The 25,209-nt window shown below is 40.0% G+C and overlaps 1 protein-coding gene across 1 annotated transcript in view; it reads left to right on the top strand.

Annotated features, from left to right (window-relative positions):
- Window positions 1–25,209, top strand: part of LOC131480856 (centrosomal protein of 128 kDa-like) — a 128,944-nt gene that overhangs the window by 13,192 nt on the left and 90,543 nt on the right. The gene's annotated exons all lie outside the window — the stretch shown is intronic.

Below are 25,209 nucleotides of genomic sequence, written 5' to 3'. Positions count from 1 at the left end.
CAAACCTTTCGAAAATGGAGAATGATTTCCCTTATATCCACTTTTCATTTTGATGTTTCAGACTTAAGGTCCAGTTAAAAATAAAAGAAAGAATTCCTGTATACCTTTACTTTGATTCCCTCAATGTTCATATTTTCACAAAACTTGCCCTGTTTTTAGTGTATATTTATAATATATATATTTATTTATTTTGTTCTGAAACACTTTTGAGTAAGTTGCAGACATAGATTTTTTTATTTGTTTCAAAGGGATAGTTACTGAGGAATACAGAGATGGATAAAGACAGACATCTCGTGTCCACTGTTTGCTTTCCAAATGATCCCAGTGGCCAATGATAGGTTGGTCTGAATACTGGATCCAAGAGCCTGGAGCCAGGAGCCAGGAGCTTCTGAATTTCCCACAGGGATGCAGGGATCCAATAATTTGGGCCATTTTCCCCTGTTTTCCTAGGCCATTAGTAGGGAAGTATAAGTGAAGTGGAGCCAACAGGACTTGAACCGGTGCCTACATAGGATGCTGGTGTTGTAGCTGTTGGTTTTAACCTGACACCAACCCAGACTCGCATGCCTAAATAAATACTTTTAACAAATTTAGTATATATGTTTCTTTTTTTATTAAATTTATTCATTAATTACATTGTGTTGTAATTACATAGAATCTGGGATTCTCCCCCACCCTCCCCCCATGGTGGGTTCCTCCACCTTGTTGCACAACCACAGTTCAAGTTCAGTTGAAATTCCCTCTTTGCAAGTATATGCCAAGCATAGAGCCCAACATCTTATAGTCCAGTCAAGTCCAACTACTTATTGGGTAGACCCTCTCTGGTCTGAGGGCAGAGAAAGCAGAGTATCATCCCGGTCAAATAAAAGCACTAACATACCATCTGCAACAATTAACATCATTATGGAATTAATTGACATGGTATTGAGCAGTCAACATGTTAAAAATAAATGCAATTTCTTAACCACTTTCTGTGATCCCCCATTCACAGTTCAATTTTAGTTTATATACGACATATGACATAACATCCATAACATAACATGTTATGCTTAACATCATATCATCTTAAATTAAGGCGAACATGTGGTATCTAACCTTTTGGGATTGGTTCATTTCCCTTAGCATTATGGTTTTCAGTTTGGCCCATTTGGCCACAAAGAACTGCATTTTGTTTTTTTTTAATAGCTGAGTAGTATTCCATGGAGTAGATGAAGTATATATGTTTCTATAGTCACAGTGCAGTAATCAAAATCAAGAAATTGTCACCAATTCAGTACTCTGATTTAATCTGTAAGTTTTAGGCAAATTTTCCAATCCAGGATAAAATACAGGCTCAAATGAAACTTTCATCATGTCTCCTTAGTCTCCTTTGATTTGGAAAACTTTTCAGTTATTTTGTAGATTATCTTTCACTTTGGTTTGATGATGTTGATTTATGCCTCGATTTAAGTTGTGAACTTATGGCAGGAAGCTCAGGTAATTATTATGTCCCTCCCGTAGTATGTCATGGTTTCAATGTTCTCCAAAGGCCAGTGTATTGGGAACGTGGTCACCAAAGTCTTGTCTTAGTGGAGTAACATTAATGGGTGAAAACAAATTTAGAAGGAAGACCCAGTGGGAGGTTTTGAGGTCACTGGGTATCTTGCCCCTAGTTCAGTGGAAGTAAATCTTTTACCTTCCTCAGTGGCACTTTTCAGATATTTCAGTATTAGTGTAAAAAAAAATTGGCAAATACAGTATCGTATCAGAAGTTGCATTGGTTACCTTACTGCAGAACACTGAACATTTTTTGTTTTGTTGCTTACCAGGTTTCTCCAATGTGAAGTTATTGCTATTCCATTTTATTTCTTTATTTGATGGGGAGACTTTTTGAGACTTGAAAATTCCCTTTTTTTTTTGTCATTCTTTCATACTCTGAATTCAATATTTATCACTGTCTCCTGTCTGAAACAATTAATACTGTTGTTGATGCCAAATTGTGATTTTTTTTTTTAAATAACCTCCGTCATTCCTTCTTCATTTATAGGATCCTATTATATAGAACTTTGTTTCTCTTGGTGTGGATTTGTAGATTTCATTTAATTGCATCTATAAATGGTAACTGTCATTTTAGAAAATTTGTTGAAATTTCCTTCAAATGTTTTTTGATCTGTGCATAAATTGCAATAATTAAAAACCAGAAAAAAATTAAGAAATTGAAACTGTTTTTTCTGCCACATGCTTTTTCTAAAACTGTGTTTATGCACACACAGATCATTAACCTTTATTGATCTGCAGACTTTTTGTTTTAGCATAAGGACACACTACCAATTGAAATTTCTAACAAAAATTATAACCGTGAAAATATAATGTGAGCTGATAGAAAACTCCTTTTTGTTAAAAATTTCACTTTTCTCTTTCATAAAAGGAGGCATACTCAGCAGGTAATTACTTTAAAGAGGATACATTGTTGAATAATTAGACACAGCATGGGGGTTTCTTTTTTCTCTTAACCTTGATTTTTATATGTTTGTTCTCAAAGCAAATTGCATCTGGTAAGCATAAGAATAGTACTGAAGAGATGATTGTTCTTTTTGCAAAAAAAAATTAGAGAAATTTTCCGTACTTATTTTCTTTACTGCTTGTGGAATGCACAAAAAAGAGAAGAAAAAGGAAGTTTGCTTCCCACCCTGATTCTTGAGCAACCAGAGCCTGAATATTTGCATTGTGGTTGTCAGTTTGGCTAAAGCTCGTGCTGTGATTTGAAATCCCCTCTCTGACTACAAAGAAGATAACCAGTGATAAGCAATGGTTAATTTCAAATTTTGTCACTTTCAACATTGACCTAAATATTTTTAGAAGACTTAATTTAGGCTGGTACCCTTTCCTGCGGCCAGGTGAAACAGCGTAGACTCCTCTGGAATGGTCATGATTTTTGAGAGAAACAGCTTGATTTTTTTTTTTTAATTTGAAAAGTAGCTTGAAAATTCCTGTGCTGTATGATAATAGTGATTTTTTTCTCTTGCTGTAGTGAGATACTGAATCAGTAGGTGAGAAAGTGGATTTTGAGTTTTAATCACTAGGCTCTTTTGACTCTGCAAAGTGAAAATCATGACTCTTAAAGCTGTTGAGAGATTAGGAAATCCATTAAAAATGGCAGGATGTCACTTACCTGGGAGACGAAGTGTGTGGGTTCAGGTCAGCTGCTCTGTAGTGACCTACTGATGCTCTCAGCTTCTTACTCCCATTTATGGAGTAAATCACTGGCCATTAATTGAGGGAAGGCTATGCTGGGTATGTTAAATATCAGTCTAAAATCTCCCTTTAAGAGATTTTAATTCAAGTGTTAATGTAATGAAGTTTTAATCTAAGTTTCTCTCTACAATTTTAATTTTGCCTTATCTACTTTGTATTAGTGGTTTCTTGGATATATAATCTAATTGCTTCGTTGTCAGTTATTTTGGGAGTTATTGATTGCATGGTATCTAAATTTTAATCTTCATTTGAATTCTCCCTTTTAGTTTTTTCTGTATTTCTTGTGAACATGGCTAACCGTAAGAAGACCTCACCTGTTAATATGTTTGAGTGCCTGGGTGAATCAGTTTCTATTCACTATGATAACTGATGGTCTACGGCCATACCACCCTGAACGCGCCCGATCTCGTCTGATAACTGATGAATTTGGGGGTGTTTTCATCATCTGGTTTCTCTTTTTCTAACCCCGCCTCTGCGTTGTTTTCCTGTTTCTTCTTTCTGTTGGGTTGAAATGAGAGATTTACTCTTTTTTTTTTAACTCTGCTTTCAAGTTTTAGATTACGTTTGCAGTATTTAATTGGTTATTCTAAACTTTTAAACATAGTATTATGCTTCAAACATATAAGTGAGTTCTGATACAATGTTTTGGAATCTATGCATTTTTTTAGAATGCATGTTTTTTTTATGAAATGTTTAAAGACCCCTCTCGTGTAAAGAATTTGCTTATTTTTACACCTAAATAAATTTAGTTTTTGGTTCTATTTCAATGAGTTTTTAGGCACATTCATGCTTACATATTTACAAATTGTCCCAAGAAATCTGTGTTCTAGTCACAGAGGGCTCTTCTCAGCGTCTAACTGGAACTCGTTTTTTCCTATTCAGCATAATTTATCCCAATATTTCAGTTTTAGTTGCTGCTTTCTTTAAAGAGAACTTTCCTGCCACCTTATTTCTTGTTCACTTTCATATCATAGTAATTATTAAAAAAAATAACACATAACGCAGTATGATTTTTTTTCTGATTTCATTGTCTTCCACAAGAATGTGAACTCCACTGGAAGGATTCTCCTGTTTGTCTGTGTTTCTGGAATAAGTACATCGGTGCCCTGGACGCTGTCGGCGCCTACTGCTCAGTGAACCCTTGCTGACAGCATGCGTATTGTTACAAATAAATGAATAGTATGCCACATATAGAATTTTAGCTTTCTACCTAAGATTTTTACATGTTTTTATCCTACTGCTCTCAGTGAAGGTTAACCAATCTTAACTTCCCTGACATTTAACATGTAGTTGTCTTGACGATGTAGCCAAAATACAATAAACATGCATAAAGAATTCATTAAAAATTAAACAGAAAAAAAGTTAAACAGAGATGTATTCTATTAAAATACTTTTAATAGTAGGCCACTGTTTTTCAAATTACACTAAAGAGTAAAAACTGTTGGATTTCAGATTTTTGGTGCGCAACAAAGGTCTAGAATAGGAGTTGCCCTGAAACCTTAATCTACAAATAAGTTTCCTTTGAAATACTGAGCTATGTGAATGACACTTGATGGAGTTGGTTCCTTACAGGTCAACAGTCAATGCTGATTTTTGTTTTCTTATATATTTTAATGAGCTGAAAAGACATTTAAAAGGATTTTGAAGGTATAGTTTTTTCCTTTGTGTTTTTCTAGATGTTTGAGAATAACATCTTTTTTTTTTTTTTTTATTTTACTTATTTTTTTATTTTATTTTTATTTTTTTTTTTTTTAAAGATTTTATTATTATTGGAAAGCCGGATATACAGAGAGGAGGAGAGACAGAGAGGAAGATCTTCCATCCGATGATTCACTCCCCAAGTGAGCCGCAACGGGCCGGTGCGCGCCAATCCGAAGCCGGGAACCTGGAACCTCTGCCAGGTCTCCCACGCGGGTGCAGGGTCCCAATGCATTGGGCCGTCCTCAACTGCTTTCCCAGGCCACAAGCAGGGAGCTGGATGGGAAGTGGAGCTGCCGGGATTAGAACCGACGCCCATATGGGATCCCGGGGCGTTCAAGGCGAGGACTTTAGCCGCTAGGCCACGCCGCCGGGCCCAAGAATAACATCTTTTCTTTTTTTAATTTTCTACTAAGTTTGCATTAAATATTTCAAATTTGGTTGAAGTACTTGATACTTAATTGTGTTATATATTTTGACCACTAGTCGTCAGTATTGAACTATCAATGGCAAACTGGTAGGCCTTCTTTATTAAAGTTGTCAAAACTTTGAGAAATGATTCTTTACAAAATATATACTCTCAGCTCTGAGAGCTTCCTGAAAACATACTTGGTACAGGTGTTGCAGCTGAAAAATATCTAATTATTCTAGCTGTTTGTAAATTTAGGCTTAAAATTATATTGCTTCATACTACTGAAAAATATGACACACTGAGTATTATATATTAAAACATTTGCTGTATTTGAAATCAAAACACTCATTTCTGTGTTTATTTGGTAGCTTTATTTTTTAATAGTCCCTTCTGTTTTTCTTTCCTTCCTTTCTCTCAATCTTCCTTTGTCTTCCCTCCCTCACACTTTCAATGGAAGAAATGTCACACACACATACACACACACACACACACACACACACACTATAAAATGGAAACTATAATTTAATATTAGAGTTCATTTTATTTTACTGGAATCATTTGTTCTCATACCTTTTCCTACTATTCATGTTTGTATGTAAGTGTGCCGATGCTGCTTTTTCTCTAAATTTTGGTCTCAGAAACCTTCTCCTAATTATCACTTTCTTTATAATAACCACTACCCTTTTTATCACAATTTTTATTTTATTAATTTTATTATGTATTTTTGTGATTTTCCATGTCATAGTTTTGTGGGTATAAGGATTTCCCTCCTTCCTCCTCTCAACCCAATCTTGCCCCTGCCCTGCCAGTATTTCCTCTCATATCCTTTAGCAACAGTGACAAATCCAACACTCTGCTATGTAAGTGTGGGTATAGATAGAGATAGGAAATCTAGTATCCTATTATCAAGGGATATTAGCAGTTTCATTGGGAGTCCTCCTGTTTTTCAGGAGCAGAGATACATACTGCAATGTGTCTTTATTTCCTGGTATACTAATCTCCATTATATTGTTCTGTAGATGAATATATATAGATATACATGTTATATATATATACTATTTTTATGTATTTTGCCTGAATCTTGCTGTGTATCAGAGTTTTTGTCCTTTGGAAGCTGATTTATGTCACTGAGCATAATAGTCTCCACTTGTGACCCGTTTGCTGCAAATGGTAGACTTTCACTCTTGTTAGTGGCTGTGTAGTATTCTATGAAGTAAATGTACCAAGATTACTTTATTCATGCCTGTCTTTATAGAATCTGAATTTCCATGTCTTTGCTGTTGCATAACCACTATCTTTTGCACACCATTGTCCCCTCACCCCGATTACACTCAGTTTCTCTTTGTGTGCAATTGCTGTTTATTTTTTCTTTTACTGATCTTGTATTTATTTTTCAATTTATTTGGTAGCAAATAATTTTTGTAGTTATTTTAGGATTCATTGCAATTCTGGTTAATTTATATTTCTATCTAGTACCCTGAACCTGGAGATTCAAGCCACAAAGCCTGAACTAACTTGGGGATTTTGGAGCTCCAGTTTCCTCTTCTTTCCCCTTTTGTACCTGTCAACTTGTTTGAAAGGTGCTTAATCTTACCCTTTTGTGTGGTTCTTCCAAACAAGTAGCTCACATTTATTCTTTTTTTTATTTTTATTATTATTGGAAAGCCAGATATACAGAGAAGAGGAGAGACAGAGAGGAAGATCTTCCATCCGATGATTCACTCCCCAAGTGAGCCGCACCAGGCCGGTGCGCACCGATCCGATGCCGGGAACCTGGAACCTCTCCCGGGTCTCCCACGCGGGTGCAGGGTCCCAAAGCTTTGGGCCATCCTCAACTGCTTTCCCAGGCCACAAGCAGGGAGCTGGATGGGAAGTGGAGCTGCCGGGATTAGAACCGGCGCCCATATGGGATCCCGAGGTTTTCAAGGCAAGGACTTTAGCCGCTAGGCCACGCCGCCGGGCCAGCTCACATTTATTCTTAAGCAGATTATTTAGCTCCTACTTCTCTTCTTTAGCCTGTACTCTGGTTTCTTGCATTTTATTTTGGTTGATGCTAAAATGGCTTCTAGCAAAAAACAAAAATCCTGCAGAAGAGAAGTTGACAGGCATTTTGGAGCATCTCTCTCTCAGCTTGATATGAATTTCCATTCACATCGCTAATTTCTGGCTAGTTCGCTGATGCTACAGAAATAGTCTTTACAAGCCATATTATCTTTCTGATATTAAGAAGTGTCTCATTAGATTACAGAATATTTTATTTTAGTACTATGAAGGTATTTCAAAAAGATCTCAGAAAGATGGAGTTACATTTATTTTTGTACAAAAAGTTGAAATCATTCATTGTTTTTTCATAACATACATTTATTTTTTATTTTTTTTTTATTTTATTTTTAATTAATATTTAGCATTATATGACAGTTTCATAGGCTTTGGGAATCCCCCTCCCCCTCCCTCTCCCCTCCCCCCTGGTGGATTCCTCCACCTTGATGCAGCATTACAGTTCAAATTCAATCAAGATTCTTTCATTGCAAACATATATTAAGCATGGAGTCCAGCTAATTGTTGTCCAGATGGGTTGAACAGTTTCTTGGGGAGACCATTTCTGGTCCGAAGTCAGAGCTGGTATAATATCATCACAGTCAATTAAGAGTCCCAATATAACATCAACAGCAATTTGCAATATTATGGAATTGACATAGTTTTGAGTAACCAGTATGTTAAAGAAAAAAAAAAAAAACAAAGAACAAAATAACAAAAAAAACAAGTCCTAACCACAACCTATGATTAGCTCATTGACATCTCAATTTTAGTTTATATACAGGACCGGACCAGCTGCTATATACCCCGAAAAGGCCACTGGGTACCATTCAGCTGTCTCATGTCTATTTCATTTTAGTATTTAGCCATTTGTTGTGTTGAAGTATAATTTTGTTGATCTTGGCAGATTTTGGGATAATCCAGACTGGCTTGTAACTCTAACAAGATATTTGTCAACATTTAAGGTGCAGAACATTTTTTTTTTTGGGGGGGGGTGTGCAGGGAAATCCTCAACACCATGGTGAGGAGTGACCAATCTTTGTGTCCCACCCAGCAAGGCATGAGCCAATCGATGCCAGCTCTTTCCTGTCAGATTTCAAGCTCTACTTTCTGTTGTTTGTCTATTTATTTTAGAGGTTTTTTTTGTTTTTGTTTTTGTTTTTTTTTTTTTAGTTTGTATGATTGTTTGTTTGCTGTGAGGGGTTTTTGAAGCGATCCCGATGGTCACTGCGAGGGAGGGCGGGGGTCCAGAGGTGGAGCCAGGCTCGGAGCAGAGAAAGCTCTCCTCCCTGGTCCTGAAGGACATTAATTGTTCTTCTGTGTCTGCTGACCTCTCAGGGCTTCTGGCTGTCTTTCCGATGACGTTGGTTTCTGCACGGTAGTGTTTGGACTTCTTCCATCCCCTGCGGGAGCTCCAGTTGGGGGTGGGTGACCTCAGAGTACTCGGCCTCCGAGGGCATCCAATTCCCTGTGGCCTCCTTGGCAGTTGGGGTATAGTCCTTGTTGCTCGTATTAGTAGTTTGTGTTGAAGATCTGGGAGTCTTCATGGTTGGGATCCAAGCTTCCTCCTTACCACCTTCTCCACTCTGGAGTGCTCCCCTGCTCCACGCACATGACCTCCTGTTAAGAGGTTGTCAGGATCGCACCCGATTCCCCCCTCATGCATTGGTATAGTAGTTTTATTGTTGTTTAGTGCCGCATTGAGTCTGCTGTCTATGAAATACCAGATTTGACCTTGATAAGCTATATTCTACTTTTTTTTCTCTCACTCTTTTTATGGTCTTGAAAGATTTCCCTGCACTCCCTCCCCATTACCGGTTAACATAGCGTATTGAGGGTATAGTAGGTTTTACACTTTTTTGATGTAGATCTTAAGTATTCTGACATTAATTGTTGGTTTATAGATTATATCACATTATCTTATTGCATTGGATACAGGTTGTTAGAGATTGCACTAATATTACAATATACAGGTACTATTTTCAAGTTGTCATCTTTTCATCTCAGATTAAGGCAAACATGTGGTATTTAACCTTTTGGGATTGGTTCATTTCTCTTAGCATGATGGATTCCATTCGGGCCCATTTGTCCACAAAGAACTGCATTTCATTTTTTTTAATAGCTGAGTAGTATTCCATAGAGTAGATGAACCATAGCTTTCTTATCCAGTCTTCTATTGATGGGCATTTTGGCTGCTTCCAGGTTTTTGCGATTGTAGATAGTGCTGCTATGAACATAGGCGTGCATGTTGGTTTCTTGTGTAGGAGATCTTTTGGATATATTCCTAGGAGTGCTATTGCTGGATCATATGGTATGCTGATTTTCAGTTGTTTGAGTATTCGCCAAACTGATTCCCATAGAGGCTGTACAAGTCTGCACTCCCACCAGCAGTGGAGAAGGGTTCCCTTTTCCCCACATCCTCGCCAGCAAGTGTTGGTGGTATTATGTATGTGTGCCATCCTTACTGGAGTTAGGTGGTACCTCATTGTTGTCTTCATTTGGATTTCCCTTATTGCCAAGGAACTTGAGCATTTTTTCATATGCTTGTTTGCCATTTGGGTTTGTTCTTTTGTGAAATGTCTGCCCATTTCCCGTGCCCATTTCTTGAGCAGTTTGTTTGTTCTGTTGTTTTGGTTTCTCTGTAGCTCTTTGTATATTCTGAAGATTAGCCCTCTATCTCCTATGTCGTGTGCAAAGATCTTCTCCCGTTCTGTAGGTTGCCTTTTTACTTTGTTGATTGTTTCTCTAGCTGTACAGAAGCTTCTTAGCTTGATGAGGTCCCAATTGTTTATTTTGGTCTCGATTTCTACTGCATTTGGAGTCTTTTTTAGGAAGTGAGGGCCTACCCCTAAGTGTTCCAGGGTGTTTCCAACATTTTCTTCCAAGAGTTTGAAGGTTTCTGGATGTAGGTTTAGGTCTTTTATCCATTTAGATTCGATCTTGGTGTATGGTGAGAGATGTGGGTCTATCTTTTTGTTTCTGCAGGCTATCAACCAGTTGTCCCAACAGCATTTATTGAACAGACCTTTCCATTTGCTTGGGTTGTTGTCTGTCTTTTTGTCGAAGATTAATTGACTGTATCTGTGTGGGTTTCCATCTGTTGTTTCTATTCTGCTCCACTGATCTTCCTCTCTATCTTTGTGCCAGTACCAGGCTGTTTTGATGACCACTGCCCTATAGTATGTCCATAGATCCGGTACTGTGATTCCCCCTGTTAAGTGCCTGTTCTTCAGAGTGGTTCTGGCTATTCGTGGTTTTTTGTGTTTCCAGATGAATCTGTGTATCATTTTTTCCAGTTCGATGAAGAATGCTGTGGGTAATTTGATTGGGATTGCATTGAATGTATATATTGCTTTTGGTAGTATAGACATTTTGATGATATTAATTTTGCCTATCCAGGAGCATGGGATGTTGTTCCATCTTTCGAGGTCTTGTTCTATTTGATTTTTGAGTGTTTTGTAGTTTTCTTCATAAAGGTCATCTACGCTTTTGGTTAAATTTATTCCCAGATATTTCATGCTTTTCTCTGTTATTTTGAATGGTAGCTTGTTGGTTAGATCTTCTTCCATCTTGCGGCCATTTGCATACACCATGGCTATTGATTTTTGTTCATTAATTTTGTATCCTGCCACTCTGCCAAATTCTCGTATGAGTTCTAGGAGTCTTTGTATTGAGTTTTTTGGTTCTTCTATGTAGAGAATCATGTCGTCTGCAAATAGTGAGAGCTTGACTTCTTCATTTCCAATTTGGATTCCTTTGATTTCTTTGTCTTGTCTTATGGCTTCTGCAAGTACCTCTAGGACTATATTGAATAGCAGTGGTGATAGTGGGCAGCCTTGTCTTGTTCCAGATCTCAGTGGGAAGGGATCCAGTTTTTCTCCATTTAGTATGATGCTGGCATTGGGTTTTTCATATATTGCTTTGATTATGTTGTGGATTGTTCCTTCTATCCCCACCCTGGTTAGGGTTTTTAACATGAAGGGGTGTTGAATTTTGTCGAAGGCTTTTTCTGCATCTATTGATACTATTATATGGTTTTTGTTTTTCAGTTTTTGGATGTGATGTATCACATTTATGGATTTTCTTATGTTGAACCATCCCTGCATTCCCTGGATGAAACCTACTTGGTCTGGGTGGATGATCTGTCTGATGTTTTTTTGTATTCTATTGGCTAGGATTTTGTTGAGAATCTTAGCGTCAACGTTCATCAAAGAGATCGGTCTGTAGTTTTCCTTCTCTGTTAATTCTCTGTTCGGTTTGGGGATTAAGGTGACATTGGCTTCATAGAATGAGTTTGGAAGAACTGCTTCCTTTTCTATTGTTTTGAAGAGCTTGTAAAGGATTGGGGTTAGCTCTGGTTGGAATGTTTTGTAGAATTCTGTGGTAAAACCATCTGGGCCTGGGCTTTTCTTTTTTGGGAGCTCTTTAATCACTGATTCTATTTCTGATTCGGTAATGGGTTTATTCAGGTCTTCTGTTGCTTCTGGGGTGAGTTTTGGTAAGTGGTGGGATTCTAAAAATCTTTCCATTTCCAAGTGGTTATCGGATTTGTTGGTGTATAGTTCTTTGTAATAAATTCTAATTATTTCCTTAATGGTAGTAGCGTCTGTTGTTATGTTGCCTTTTTCATCTTTGATGCTGCTAATTCTTGCTTTGTCTTGTTTTTTCTTTGTCAGTCAGGCCAGTGGGGTATCTATTTTGTTTATCCTCTCAAAGAACCAGCTTTTTGATTCATTTATTTTCTGAATGGTTTTTTTAATTTCTTTCTGATTTAGTTCTTGCCTTGTTTTGATAATTTCTTGTTTCCTCTTGTTTGTGGGGTCCTTCTGCTGTTGCTTTTCCAGTTCCTGGAGGTGTGTGCTTAATTCCTGCATTTGTTGCCTTTCTTGAGCTTTAACGTGCGCACTTATTGCAATAAACTTACCATGTAACACTGCTTTGGCGGTGTCCCATAAGTTTTGGACATTTGTATCTGGGTTTTCGTTGGTTTCCATAAATTTTTTGATCTCGTATTTAATTTCTTCTCTAACCCATTGTTCGTTTAGTAGCATATTGTTCAGCCTCCAGGAGTTTACATGTTTCCTGGGACATTTTGAGTTGTTGATTTCCAGTTTCACTCCGTGATGGTCTGAGAAGGTACATGGTATGATTCTGATATTTTTGTATTTAGTTAAACTTGCTTTGTGTCCTATTATGTGGTCTATCCTGGAGAAGGTGCCATGCACTGCTGAGAAGAAGGTGTAGTCTGTGGCCTTAGAATGAAATATTCTATAGATGTCTACTAGGTCCAGTTGTTCTATTGTTTGTGTGAGTTCTGTGGCTTCTCTGTTGAGCTTTTGCTGCGTTGATCTATCTATTGGTGTTAGTGGGGTGTTCAGATCTCCCAGAATTATCGTATGTTCATCTATGTCTCCCTTTAAGTCCAAAAGTAGTTGGGTGCATCCGGGCTAGGAGCATATATGTTAAGAATTGCGATTGGTTCTTGTTGGATCCTCCCTTTCAAGAAGATGTAGCGCCCTTCCCTATCCTTTTTGACGTTTGTTACTTTGAAGTCCGTATCATCTGAGAATAGGACTGCCACGCCAGCCTTTTTTTCTCGTCCATTGGCATGGAATATTTGTTTCCACCCTTTCACTTTAAGTTTCCTGAAGTTTCTTCTGGTTAGATGCGTTTCTTGCAAGCAGCATATAGTTGGGTCCTGATTTTTAACCCAGTCTGCTAATCGGTGCCTTTTCAGTGATGAATTTAAGCCATTTGTGTTGAGGGTTAATATTGAGAAATTATAATAATGCCGTGACATATGCCTGTGTTTTTGAGGTTGTTGGTAATTGATTGTCGTTTCCGTGGATGGACTTTATTGAGATCTCCCTGATTGCTATCCTTGCTTATGGCTTGCTTCCTTTTTCTCTGGGAGTAGCGCATTTCTAAGGAGATTTTGTAGAGTTGGTTTTGTGTTGGCATATTCTTCTAATTTCTCTTTGCTGTGGAAGTATCTAGTTTCGTTCTCGTATACAAATGAAATCTTTGCTGGGTAGAGTATTCTTGGTTGACAGTTGTTCTCTTTCAGTACTTGAAAGATTTTGTTCCACTCCCTTCTTGCCTGGAGCGTCTGTTCTGAGAAGTCGGCAGTGATTCTGATGGTCCTGCCCCTAAATGTAAGCTTCTCTTTGGATCGTACTAACCTTAGGATTCTTTCTTTGTATTCATTGGAGGGTAGCTTGATTATCACGTGTCTTGGGGAGGATCGTTTTGGGTCCACCCTGTGGGGAGTCCTCTGGCCTTCCTGAATTTGGATTGGACTCATGTTCCAGGTATTTTGGAAGTTCTCCTGCATAATTTCCTCAAGTACTGGTTGTATGCCTGTTTCTCTTTCCACTCCTTCTGGGAGCCCCATGATTCTGATATTTGACTTCTTGATGTTGTCATTCATCTCCTGGATCGTCTTGGTCGCCTTGTGTAGTTGTGACTCTAGTTGGTTAATAATCTGCCTGTTTTCATTCTGGGAATCTTCCAAGTCGGATATCCTGTCTTCTGCTGCTGTAATTCTGTTGGCTAAGCTCTCAACTTTATTCTTCAAGTCCAGGATCTCGTTTTTGAGTGATTTTGTTTCTGTGATTATGTGGTTTTTAAAATCTTTGAGCTCGTCCCATCGTTTTTCATTGTCTCTGAAGAGTTTTATAATTATTTTTCTGAACTCCTTATCAGAGACGTCTTCAATTTCTTCATCTGTAATCTCTGCGATCGACCAGGCTTTATGGTGGCTTTTTGGGATGGCATTAGCTGCATCTACCTCACTGGCTCTCCTATTGCGCCTCATGCTTGTGGCCCCAGGTGTTGCTGAATTCTCACCCTTGACCTCTGTTGCCACCTAGTGGGTGGCCTGAGGTCTTGCTAGCCTAGGTTTTTGTTTTCCTTCGGCCCAGGGAGTTGTTTTTGTTTCCCTTCTGGGTTTCAGGTTTCAGTGCCTTAGGTTTCAGCGCCTAGGATTTTTTTTGTTGTTGTTTTACTTTGGTTTTTTGTCTGAGGCACGGCCGCTTTCCTTAGGCCTGGGTTGGCCCAGAATTTAGTTTAGCTGTGGTCCCGGGGTAGCTGCCGGCTACCGCACTTCAGGATCCTAGCGCCCTTCCAGTACCGTAGCGTTCGTTATGTGGGAATGTGTGTTACTTAGCCGTCCCTGTCTTTGCCTGGGTCCCACCAAGGTCACTAATATCGCCACCAGTGCTAGAGGTTTCAGCACTCCTGCAGTTTCCAGCCGCCACTGGCGGGGCCTTGTGCAATGATCTCCCAAAGTTGGCTGTTCAAAACTCCTGCAGGCCTTTCCCCCCCCCCCCCGCTGGGTTCCCAACTCACCCGTTTTCGAGCTGCGGTGAGACTGAGCCGGCCGCTGAGCGCTTCCTTGGTTTATTTGTTGTTATTTTTGGTTGATTCTCCAAATTGCGTGGATCTTGTTGATTCCGCAGTGTCCTGTGGGATTCGCACACCTGTGTATACTATTTTTAACTAGACTTGCTCCTTCTTCTGGCACTTTTTGGCCCTCTCTCTCTGCCTTCCCCTTTACATCAACCCTCCGTGGTCAGCCATTTTCTCGAGCTCCCGAACATACATTTATTTTTAACCTTTTGAGATGTTTCTGTATATTTCAGGGAGCTGGTATTTAATAATGATGAAACATAATTGAATGTTTAAAAATGTATTCTGCGTCATATGGGAAGCAGCTCCCCGGCTTGTCAGTGTTTGCACTCCCCAGAAGGGTGCAGTCTTACGAGATGATGCATAGAAATAAATTGTCCTGAAATTCTTACTATCTTATTTCTATATAATTAACACTTATGTCATGTCTTCTGAGGCTTTTTATTTTATTAGGAATATATTACAGCTATTAATAAAATACTGGTAATACACTTTGTGGCCGTTTATTTTGCTTCAGAATTCTTATCATTGAAGTATCTTTGGCAATATATATGTCTTTTGCAGTGTGTTTTCCTGCGTTAACCAGTTTGCTTTTCGTTTTTTGATCATAATTAGAGTTATCGTTGAAGTATCTTTGACAATATTTATGTCTTTTGCAGTGTGTTTTCCTGGGTTAACCAGTTTACTTTTCATTTTCTGATCATAATTAGAGTTAATCCCTATTCCTCCCACCCACTTTGTTACTCCTACTGCATTTGCTTTCTAGGTTCTTGAAGTGTCTTTACTTTCCCCGTTACATTCTCTCACTTCTTTATCTTGTCCATTTTTAAAGCATATGTAGAAGTATTATCAATAAAATTATGTTTGGAAATAGAGGAGGTTTGCATTGCAAACGAATTCTCTTTTCTAAAAAGGTGAGTTATTTATTAGCGAGAGAAAGAGGAAAGGGAGAGAAGTTAGCAATATCACCGTTGTCCCCTATCCATTCCTCAAGTGCATGCAACAGCCAGGGCTGGGCCAGGCCAGCTGCTAGTGGGACACGACACTGGTCTCCACTTGGGGAGCCAGAACTGAATAATTTATTAGGGTGTTAACAGGGAGCTGGAGTCAGGAGCTCCGAGGTGGGATGCACATGTCCTAACCAGCATCTGGCCTGCCACATAAAAAAAATACTCTTAATGATACAGTAAATTGTGTTTAAGTTAGCTTCTTATTTTATGCTCATTTGATGTGTTATTTAACCTGAAATAATTGCTTGCTTGTATTCATTTTGCTATGTGTGCTTACTCTTGTCAGTATTGTCATTGTAAATTACAACAAGTAGGGCTAGCGTCAATCTGTGAGTCCATTTGCAACATATGCAAATGGGCATTTAATGCTGTTAATGCCATGATGATGATGGAAGATGCCCACTGTTCTTGTTGACTGAACAGCTGCCTCACAATAGCCTGAGGTTTTCTGTGTCCTAGAGCTGTTTAATTTCTGTGTTATGCTTTTCTTGAAGAGCAGAATGCTTCTGTCTACATTTTCAGTGAATTTATGCTAGGCTGTCTGTTTATAAAAGTCCTTTCCCACCATTATCAATTAATATTTATTGGGCTACTACTGAGTGCATAGTAATGTTGTGTAAACAAAGACCACTCAGCTACAGATAGATTTATTCATCGACTTAGTACTGTTTTATTTGTATTAGAAAATAGGGAAAAAAGCAAACTACCCAACTCAACGGCATGAAGTAACATCGTCTAACTCTCAACAATGGAAGATGTGTATATACAGGGCTTTTTGTTCAAAGACCTATAAAACTAGAGAACTTATAAACTAAAGTTTCATAATTGTCTGATGTTCCGTTTGTTAACAGTTCTAACTCAGTGGTCCTGCATTTAGGAAGTCAAAGTATCATATTCCTCTGGATTTCTAATAAAGCTTTGCAACTCATTTTTGAGAGGGAACTGCTTAGATAAAAACAGACCTTCCAGTAAGAGCATTTGCTTTGTGATATTGAAGGAAATCCTGGAAAGTACATTTATCCGACTCATTTAACTTTGGTTGCAAGATTTTTTATTAAGTAAAAAAAAAAAATTGCAAAGAAGCGTAATGTGATCCAGTAGCAACAGGGACTTTTGGGGAAATAATATTGTTGCTTTTGAATTAAAGAAGTTAAAAAAAAACTTGTGTTTTTGGCATACCAATGTTTGGATGCAGTAATTAAGATTTTGTTCTGTGTATTGGGCAGACTTGGTAACATTAGAAAAATGAAATCCTGACACTAGCCTGTTGAGATTTACTTTTCAACTCTTTGTAGTCATGGTGGCAGTTTCTGCTGAGACATCTAGGGTGTCTGCTCTGGAAGGGCTCCCCTGTGGCTTCTGGTTGACATGTAGTGTGAACATTCTGGCCCTGGAACAGAGTAGAGGGAGCTGGATCTCAGCATGGTTGAACTCAATACCTTGTTGGCTCCATTGGCACCAGGTGCCCCAAATATTCACACACTCCATAAACACAGGCATAGTGGAACCAAAGATCTGCTCATTCATAGAGGAAAATGGCTCAGTAACAATTTTCTTCCATCATAGCCTCAATAATTCCTCTAGGAGCCGCTTTGGATTCCTGAAGTGATAAACATGTTATCATAAGGTGAGGCAAAAGAAAAAAAAGACATCTAGGCTATCTTTAAAGAACATTTTATTGAGGATTAGAATTGATGTAATGATACTGCTACTGCTATACCCTACTGAACTACACAAGTCTGAGACTGGATTTTGGGTTTATTTTTTTGGGTTTGTTTTTTTTTTTTTTTTTTAAGTAGGTGCTTTCCACTTCTATCTGAAAAACACACTATCGAGGACTCGCAAGATGGCCGACATAGGAAGATGGATGTGAGGGAGCTCACAGACAGAGAGGGATAGAACGCGACAAAAGCGTAAGTGGAGCAGCATAGACCTGCAGGGAGAGGAGCGTGAAGTTACCAGGACAGTGTGGAGCCCAAAAAATCCACAAAATTCGGAAGAGCAACCAGGAAAACAAACGAGACAAGGCAGGGAAGACGGTGTTCCGCTCCAGACCTGCTGAGTCACAGCCGCTGGGAGCCGCGCCTGGAGCCGTGCCAGGAGCCGCGCTGGGAGCCGCCCCTGCAGCCGCACGAGACACAGCAGCCACAGAAACCTCCGGCAGCCGCCATACCCGCCACAGACCCTGACCCGCCGCAGCCGCCAGGAGCAGCACCCACGGCGAAAGTCCTCACCAGAGGCAGAGGCAGACTGCAAGAACTTGAGGTTTGAGGGAGCTGGGTAGGGGCAGCAGTGGGTCGGAGGCTCCGGGAGTTAACTCTCCAGCGGCAGGCACAGACCCTGAACATCCTTGGTACTCATCTCCCCACCCCTCCACCCCCCCCCCGGGCGACTCCAGCCTCTGGGGACACAAGGCAAGTGCTTAAAACTGCCAAAACTGTCTTGGAGTTGACGCACAGCGGTCCTGTGTGCTGAGGAGAAAGGCAGAAGGCACACTGAATACTCCCCCGTGCCTTGCAGACTGGCACACAGCTAGGCAGTACTGACCCACAGGAACCCACACCTCTGGACTGTGCGGACCCGGGTGTGCCTCTGGGCTGGGCGGTCCTGTGCAAGCGCTGGGGCGGGCGGTCTCCTGCACTTGGGTGGGCGGTCCCGTGCTGCTGGGGTGGGCGGACCTGCGCAGGAGGCGCTTCTAGAGAGCATCTGGAACAACCCACGCCCTACAGTCCTGTGCTTGGAAAACACACCAGGAGGGCACTGTGGACCCGCGTGCAGGAGGCATTCCCAGAGAGCGCCTGGAACCTCCACGCCCTGCAGTCCCTGACACTGGGGACACACTGAGAAAGCACCTAGAATCCTCTGTGCCCTGTGTTCCTGCGCAAAGGGGGGGCACACAGAGTGCCTTAATTCCCCCATGTCCTGTGGTCTCATACGTGTAGGGGACAAGCTGAGAGTGCGCTTTGAATCTGCTGGGCCTTGGAAGTGGCGCCCTGTGGTCCAGTGTACTGGAGAAGCACCAAAAGTGCCTTGAAAATTCCCGCACCCTGCTACTCCACACCTGCATCCTCGGATCTCTACAGGATAGCGCTTGGAGACCCCTCAGCAAGCTGGTGCCTGGGTCTCTCAAAAACAAACACTAGACTAGGGTGAGAATCCAGCAACATCTTGGGCCACAAATATGGGAAGAAATAAGAGAGTTAGTGACGTAGACACAGCTTGCTCCGCCCCAAAAAGCCACCATAAAGCCTGGTCAATCGCAGAGATTACAGATGAAGAAACTGAAGACGTCTCTGATAAGGAGTTCAGAAAAATAATTATAAAACTCTTCAGAGACAATGAAAAGCGATGGGACGAGCTCAAAGATTTTAAAAACCACATAATCACAGAAACAAAATCGCTCAAAAACGAGATCCTAGACTTGAAGAACAAAGTTGAGAGCTTAGCCAACAGAATTACAGCAGCAGAAGACAGGATATCCGACTTGGAAGATTCCCAGAATGAAAACAGGCAGATTATTAACCAACTAGAGTCACAACTACACAAGGCAACCAAGACGATCCAAGAGATGAATGACAACATCAAGAAGTCAAATATCAGAATCATGGGGCTCCCAGAAGGAGTGGAAAGAGAGACAGGCATACAACCAGTACTTGAGGAAATTATGCAGGAGAACTTCCAAAATACCTGGAACATGAACCCAATCCAAATTCAGGAAGGCCAGAGGACTCCCCACAGGGTGGACCCAAAACGATCCTCCCCAAGACACGTGATAATCAAGCTACCCTCCAATGAATACAAAGAAAGAATCCTAAGGTTAGCACGATCCAAAGAGAAGCTTACATTTAGGGGCAGGATCATCAGAATCACTGCCGACTTCTCAGAACAGACGCTCCAGGCAAGAAGAGAGTGGAACAAAATCTTTCAAGTACTGAAAGAGAACAACTGTCAACCAAGAATACTCTACCCAGCAAAGATTTCATTTGTATACGAGAACGAAACTAGATACTTCCACAGCAAAGAGAAATTAGAAGAATATGCCAACACAAAACCAACTCTACAAAATCTCCTTAGAAATGCGCTACTCCCAGAGAAAAAGGAAGCAAGCCATAAGCAAGGATAGCAATCAGGGAGATCTCAATAAAGTCCATCCACAGAAACGACAATCAATTACCAACAACCTCAAAAACACAGGTATATGTCACGGCAAAATTATAATTTCTCAAAATTAACCCTCAACACAAATGGCTTAAATTCATCACTGAAAAGGCACCGATTAGCAGACTGGGTTAAAAATCAGGACCCAACTATATGCTGCTTGCAAGAAACGCATCTAACCAGAAGGAACTTCAGGAAACTTAAAGTGAAAGGGTGGAAACAAATATTCCATGCCAATGGACGAGAAAAAAAGGCTGGTGTGGCAGTCCTATTCTCAGATGATACGGACTTCAAAGTAACAAATGTCAAAAAGGATAGGGAAGGGCGCTACATCTTCTTGAAAGGGAGGATCCAACAAGAACCAATCGCCATTCTTAACATTTATGCTCCTAGCCCGGATGCACCCAGCTACGTGAAACAACTACTTTTGGACTTAAAGGGAGACATAGATGAACATACGATAATTCTGGGAGACCTGAACACCCCACTAACACCAATAGATAGATCAACGCAGCAAAAGCTCAACAGAGAAGCCACAGATCTCACACACACAATAGAACAACTGGACCTAGTAGACGTCTATAGAATATTTCATCCTAAGGCCACAGACTACACCTTCTTCTCAGCAGTGCATGGCACCTTCTCCAGGATAGACCACATAATAGGACACAAAGCAAGTTTAACTAATTACAAAAATATCACAATCGTACCATGTACCTTCTCAGACCATCACGGAGTGAAACTGGAAATCAACAACTCAAAATGTCCCAGAAAACATGTAAACTCCTGGAGGCTGAACAATATGCTATTAAACGAACAATGGGTTAGAGAAGAAATTAAATACGAGATCAAAAAATTTATGGAAATCAACGAAAACCCAGATACAAAAGTCCAAAACTTATGGGACACCGCCAAAGCAGTGTTGCGTGGTAAGTTTATTGCAATAAGCGCGCACGTCAAAGCCCAATAAAGGCAACAAATGCAAGAATTAAGGACACACCTCCAGGAACTGGAAAAGCAACAGCAGAAAGACCCCACAAACAAGAGGAAACAAGAAATTATCAAAACAAGACAAGAACTAAATCAGAAAGAAATTTAAAAAACCATTCAGAAAATAAATGAATCAAAAAGCTGGTTCTTTGAGAGAATAAACAAAATAGATACCCCACTGGCCCGATTGACAAAGAAAAAACAAGACAAAGCAAGAATTAGCAGTATCAAAGATGAAAAAGGCAACATAACAACAGACGCTACTACCATTAAGGAAATAATTAGAAATTATTACAAAGAACTATATGCCAACAAATTCGATAACCACTTGGAAATGGAAAGATTCCTAGACTCCCACCACTTACCAAAACTCACCCCAGAAGCAACAGAAGACCTGAATAAACCCATTACCGAATCAGAAATAGAATCAGTGATTCAAGAGCTCCCAACAAAGAAAAGCCCAGGCCCAGATGGTTTTACCACAGAATTCTACAAAACATTCCAACCAGAGCTAACCCCAATCCTTTACAAGCTCTTCAAAACAATAGAAAAGGAAGCAGTTCTTCCAAACTCATTCTATGAAGCCAATATCACCTTAATCCCCAAACCGAATAGAGAATTAACAGAGAAGGAAAACTACAGACCGATCTCCCTGATGAACGTTGACGCTAAGATTCTCAACAAAATCCTAGCCAATAGAATACAAAAAAACATCAGACAGATCATCCACCCAGACCAAGTAGGTTTCATCCAGGGAATGCAGGGATGGTTCAACATAAGAAAATCCATAAATGTGATACATCACATCCAAAAACTGAAAAACAAAAACCATATAATAGTATCAATAGATGCAGAAAAAGCCTTCGACAAAATTCAACACCGCTTCATGTTAAAAACCCTAACCAGGGTGGGGATAGAAGGAACAATCCACAACATAATCAAAGCAATATATGAAAAACCCAATGCCAGCATCATACTAAATGGAGAAAAACTGGATCCCTTCCCACTGAGATCTGGAACAAGACAAGGCTGCCCACTATCACCACTGCTATTCAATATAGTCCTAGAGGTACTTGCAGAAGCCATAAGACAAGACAAAGAAATCAAAGGAATCCAAATTGGAAATGAAGAAGTCAAGCTCTCACTATTCGCAGACGACATGATTCTCTACATAGAAGAACCAAAAAACTCAATACAAAGACTCCTAGAACTCATACGAGAATTTGGCAGAGTGGCAGGATACAAGATAAATGAACAAAAATCAATAGCCATGGTGTATGCAAATGGCCGCAAGATGGAAGAAGATCTAACCAACAAGCTACCATTCAAAATAACAGAGAAAAGCATGAAATATCTGGGAATAAATTTAACCAAAAGCGTAGATGACCTTTATGAAGAAAACTACAAAACACTCAAAAAACAAATAGAACAAGACCTCGAAAGATGGAACAACATCCCATGCTCCTGGATAGGCAAAATTAATATCATCAAAATGTCTATACTACCAAAAGCAATATATACATTCAATGCAATCCCAATCAAATTACCCACAGCATTCTTCATCGAACTGGAAAAATGATACACAGATTCATCTGGAAACACAAAAAACCACGAATAGCCAGAACCACTCTGAAGAACAGGCACTTAACAGGGGGAATCACAGTACCGGATCTATGGACATACTATAGGGCAGTGGTCATCAAAACAGCCTGATACTGGCACAAAGATAGAGAGGAAGATCAGTGGAGCAGAATAGAAACAACAGATGGAAACCCACACAGATACAGTCAATTAATCTTCGACAAAAAGACAGACAACAACCCAAGCAAATGGAAAGGTCTGTTCAATAAATGCTGTTGGGACAACTGGTTAATAGCCTGCAGAAACAAAAAGATAGACCCACATCTCTCACCATACACCAAGATCAAATCTAAATGGATAAAAGACCTAAACCTACATCCAGAAACCTTCAAACTTTTGGAAGAAAATGTTGGAAACACACTGCAACACTTAGGGGTAGGCCCTCACTTCCTAAAAAAGACTCCAAATGCAGTAGAAATCGAGACCAAAATAAACAATTGGGACCTCATCAAACTAAAAAGCTTCTGTACAGCTAGAGAAACAATCAACAAAGTAAAAAGGCAACCTACAGAACGGGAGAAGATCTTCGCACACGACATAGGAGATAGAGGGCTAATCTTCAGAATATACAAAGAGCTACAGAGAAACCAAAACAACAGAACAAACAAACTGCTCAAGAAATGGGCACGGGAAATGGGCAAACACTTCACAAAAGAACAAACCCAAATGGCAAACAAGCATATGAAAAAATGCTCAAGTTCCCTGGCAATAAGGGAAATCCAAATGAAGACAACAATGAGGTACCACCTAACTCCAGTAAGGATGGCACACATACATAATACCACCAACACTTGCTGGCGAGGATGTGGGGAAAAGGGAACCCTTCTCCACTGCTGGTGGGAGTGCAGACTTGTACAGCCTCTATGGGAATCAGTTTGGCGAATACTCAAACAACTGAAAATCAACATACCATATGATCCAGCAATAGCACTCCTTGGGATATATCCAAAACATCTTCTACTCAAGAAACCAACATGCACACCTATGTTCATAGCAGCACAATCTACGATCGCAAAAACCTGGAAGCAGCCAAAATGCCCATCAGTGGAAGACTGGATAAGAAAGCTATGGTTCATCTACTCCATGGAATACTACTCAGCTATTAAAAAAAAAACGAAATGCAGTTCTTTGTGGACAAATGGGCCCGAATGGAATCCATCATGCTAAGAGAAATGAACCAATCCCAAAAGGTTAAATACCACATGTTTGCCTTAATCTGAGATGAAAAGAGAACAACTTGGAAAATAGTACCTGTATATTGTAATATTAGTGCAATCTCTAACAACCTGTATCCAATGCAATAAGATAAGGCGATATAATCTATAAACCAACAATTAATGTCAGAATACTTAAGATCTACATCGAAAATCTGTAAAACCTACTATACCCTCAATACGCTATGTTAACCTGTAATGGGGGGGAGTGCAGGGAAATCTTTCAGGACCATAAAAAGAGTGAGAAAAAAGTACAATATAGCCTATCAAGATCAAATCTGGTAATTCATAGATAACAGACTCAATGCGGCACTAAACAACAATAAAACTACTATACCAATGCATGAGGGGGGAATCGGGTGCGATCCTGACAACCTCTTAACAGGAGGTCATGTGCGTGGAGCAGGGGAGCACTCCAGAGTGGAGAAGGTGGTAAGGAGGAAGCTTGGATCCCAACCATGAAGACTCCCAGACCTTCACCACAAACTATTAATACGAGCAACAAGGACTATATCCCAACTGCAAAGGAGGACACAGGGAATTGGATGCCCTCGGAGGCCGAGTACTCTGAGGTCACCCACCCCCAACTGGAGCTCCCGCAGGGGATGGAAGAAGTCCAAACACTACCGTGCAGAAACCAACGTCATCGGAAAGACAACCAGAAGCCCTGAGTGGTCTGCAGAAACAGAAGAACAATAAACGTCCTTCGGGACCAGGGAGGAGAGCTTTCTCTGGTCCGAGCCTGGCTCCACCTCTGGACCCCCCCTCCCTCGCAATGACCATCGGGATCGCTTCAAAAACCCCTCACAGCAAACAAACAATCATACAAACTAAAAAAAAAAAAAAAAACCTAAAATAAATAAACAACAGAAAGTAGAGCTTGAAATCTGACAGGAAAGAGCTGGCATGGATTGGCTCATGCCTCGCTGGGTGGGTCACAAAGATTAGTTTTACTCCTCACCATGGTGTTGAGGATTTTCCTGCACACCCCCCCCCCCAAAAAAAAATGTTCTGCACCTAAAATGTTGACATATATCTTGTTAGAGTTACAAGCCAGTCTGGATTATCCTAAAATCTGCCAAGATCAGCAAAATTTTACTTCAACGCAACAACTGGCTAAATACTAAGATGAAATGGACACGAAACAGCTGAATGGTGACTTATGGCCATTTTAAGGTATAGAGGAGCCGGTCCTGTATATGAACTAAATTGAAATGTCAATGAGCTAATCATAGGTTGTGGCTAGGACTTGTTTTCCTTTTTTTTATTTATTTTTTTTATTTATTTTTTTTCTTTTTAATACACTGGTTACTCAAAACCATGTCAATTCCATAACATTGCAAATTGCTGTTGATGTTATATTGGGACTCTTAATTGACTGTGATGATATTCTGCCAGCTCAAAC

The sequence above is a fragment of the Ochotona princeps genome, chromosome 7 (assembly GCF_030435755.1).
Source record: "Ochotona princeps isolate mOchPri1 chromosome 7, mOchPri1.hap1, whole genome shotgun sequence".
NCBI lineage: Eukaryota > Metazoa > Chordata > Mammalia > Lagomorpha > Ochotonidae > Ochotona > Ochotona princeps.
Note: the sequence above shows the minus strand (reverse complement) of the source record. Positions and strands in the feature narration are given on the sequence as shown.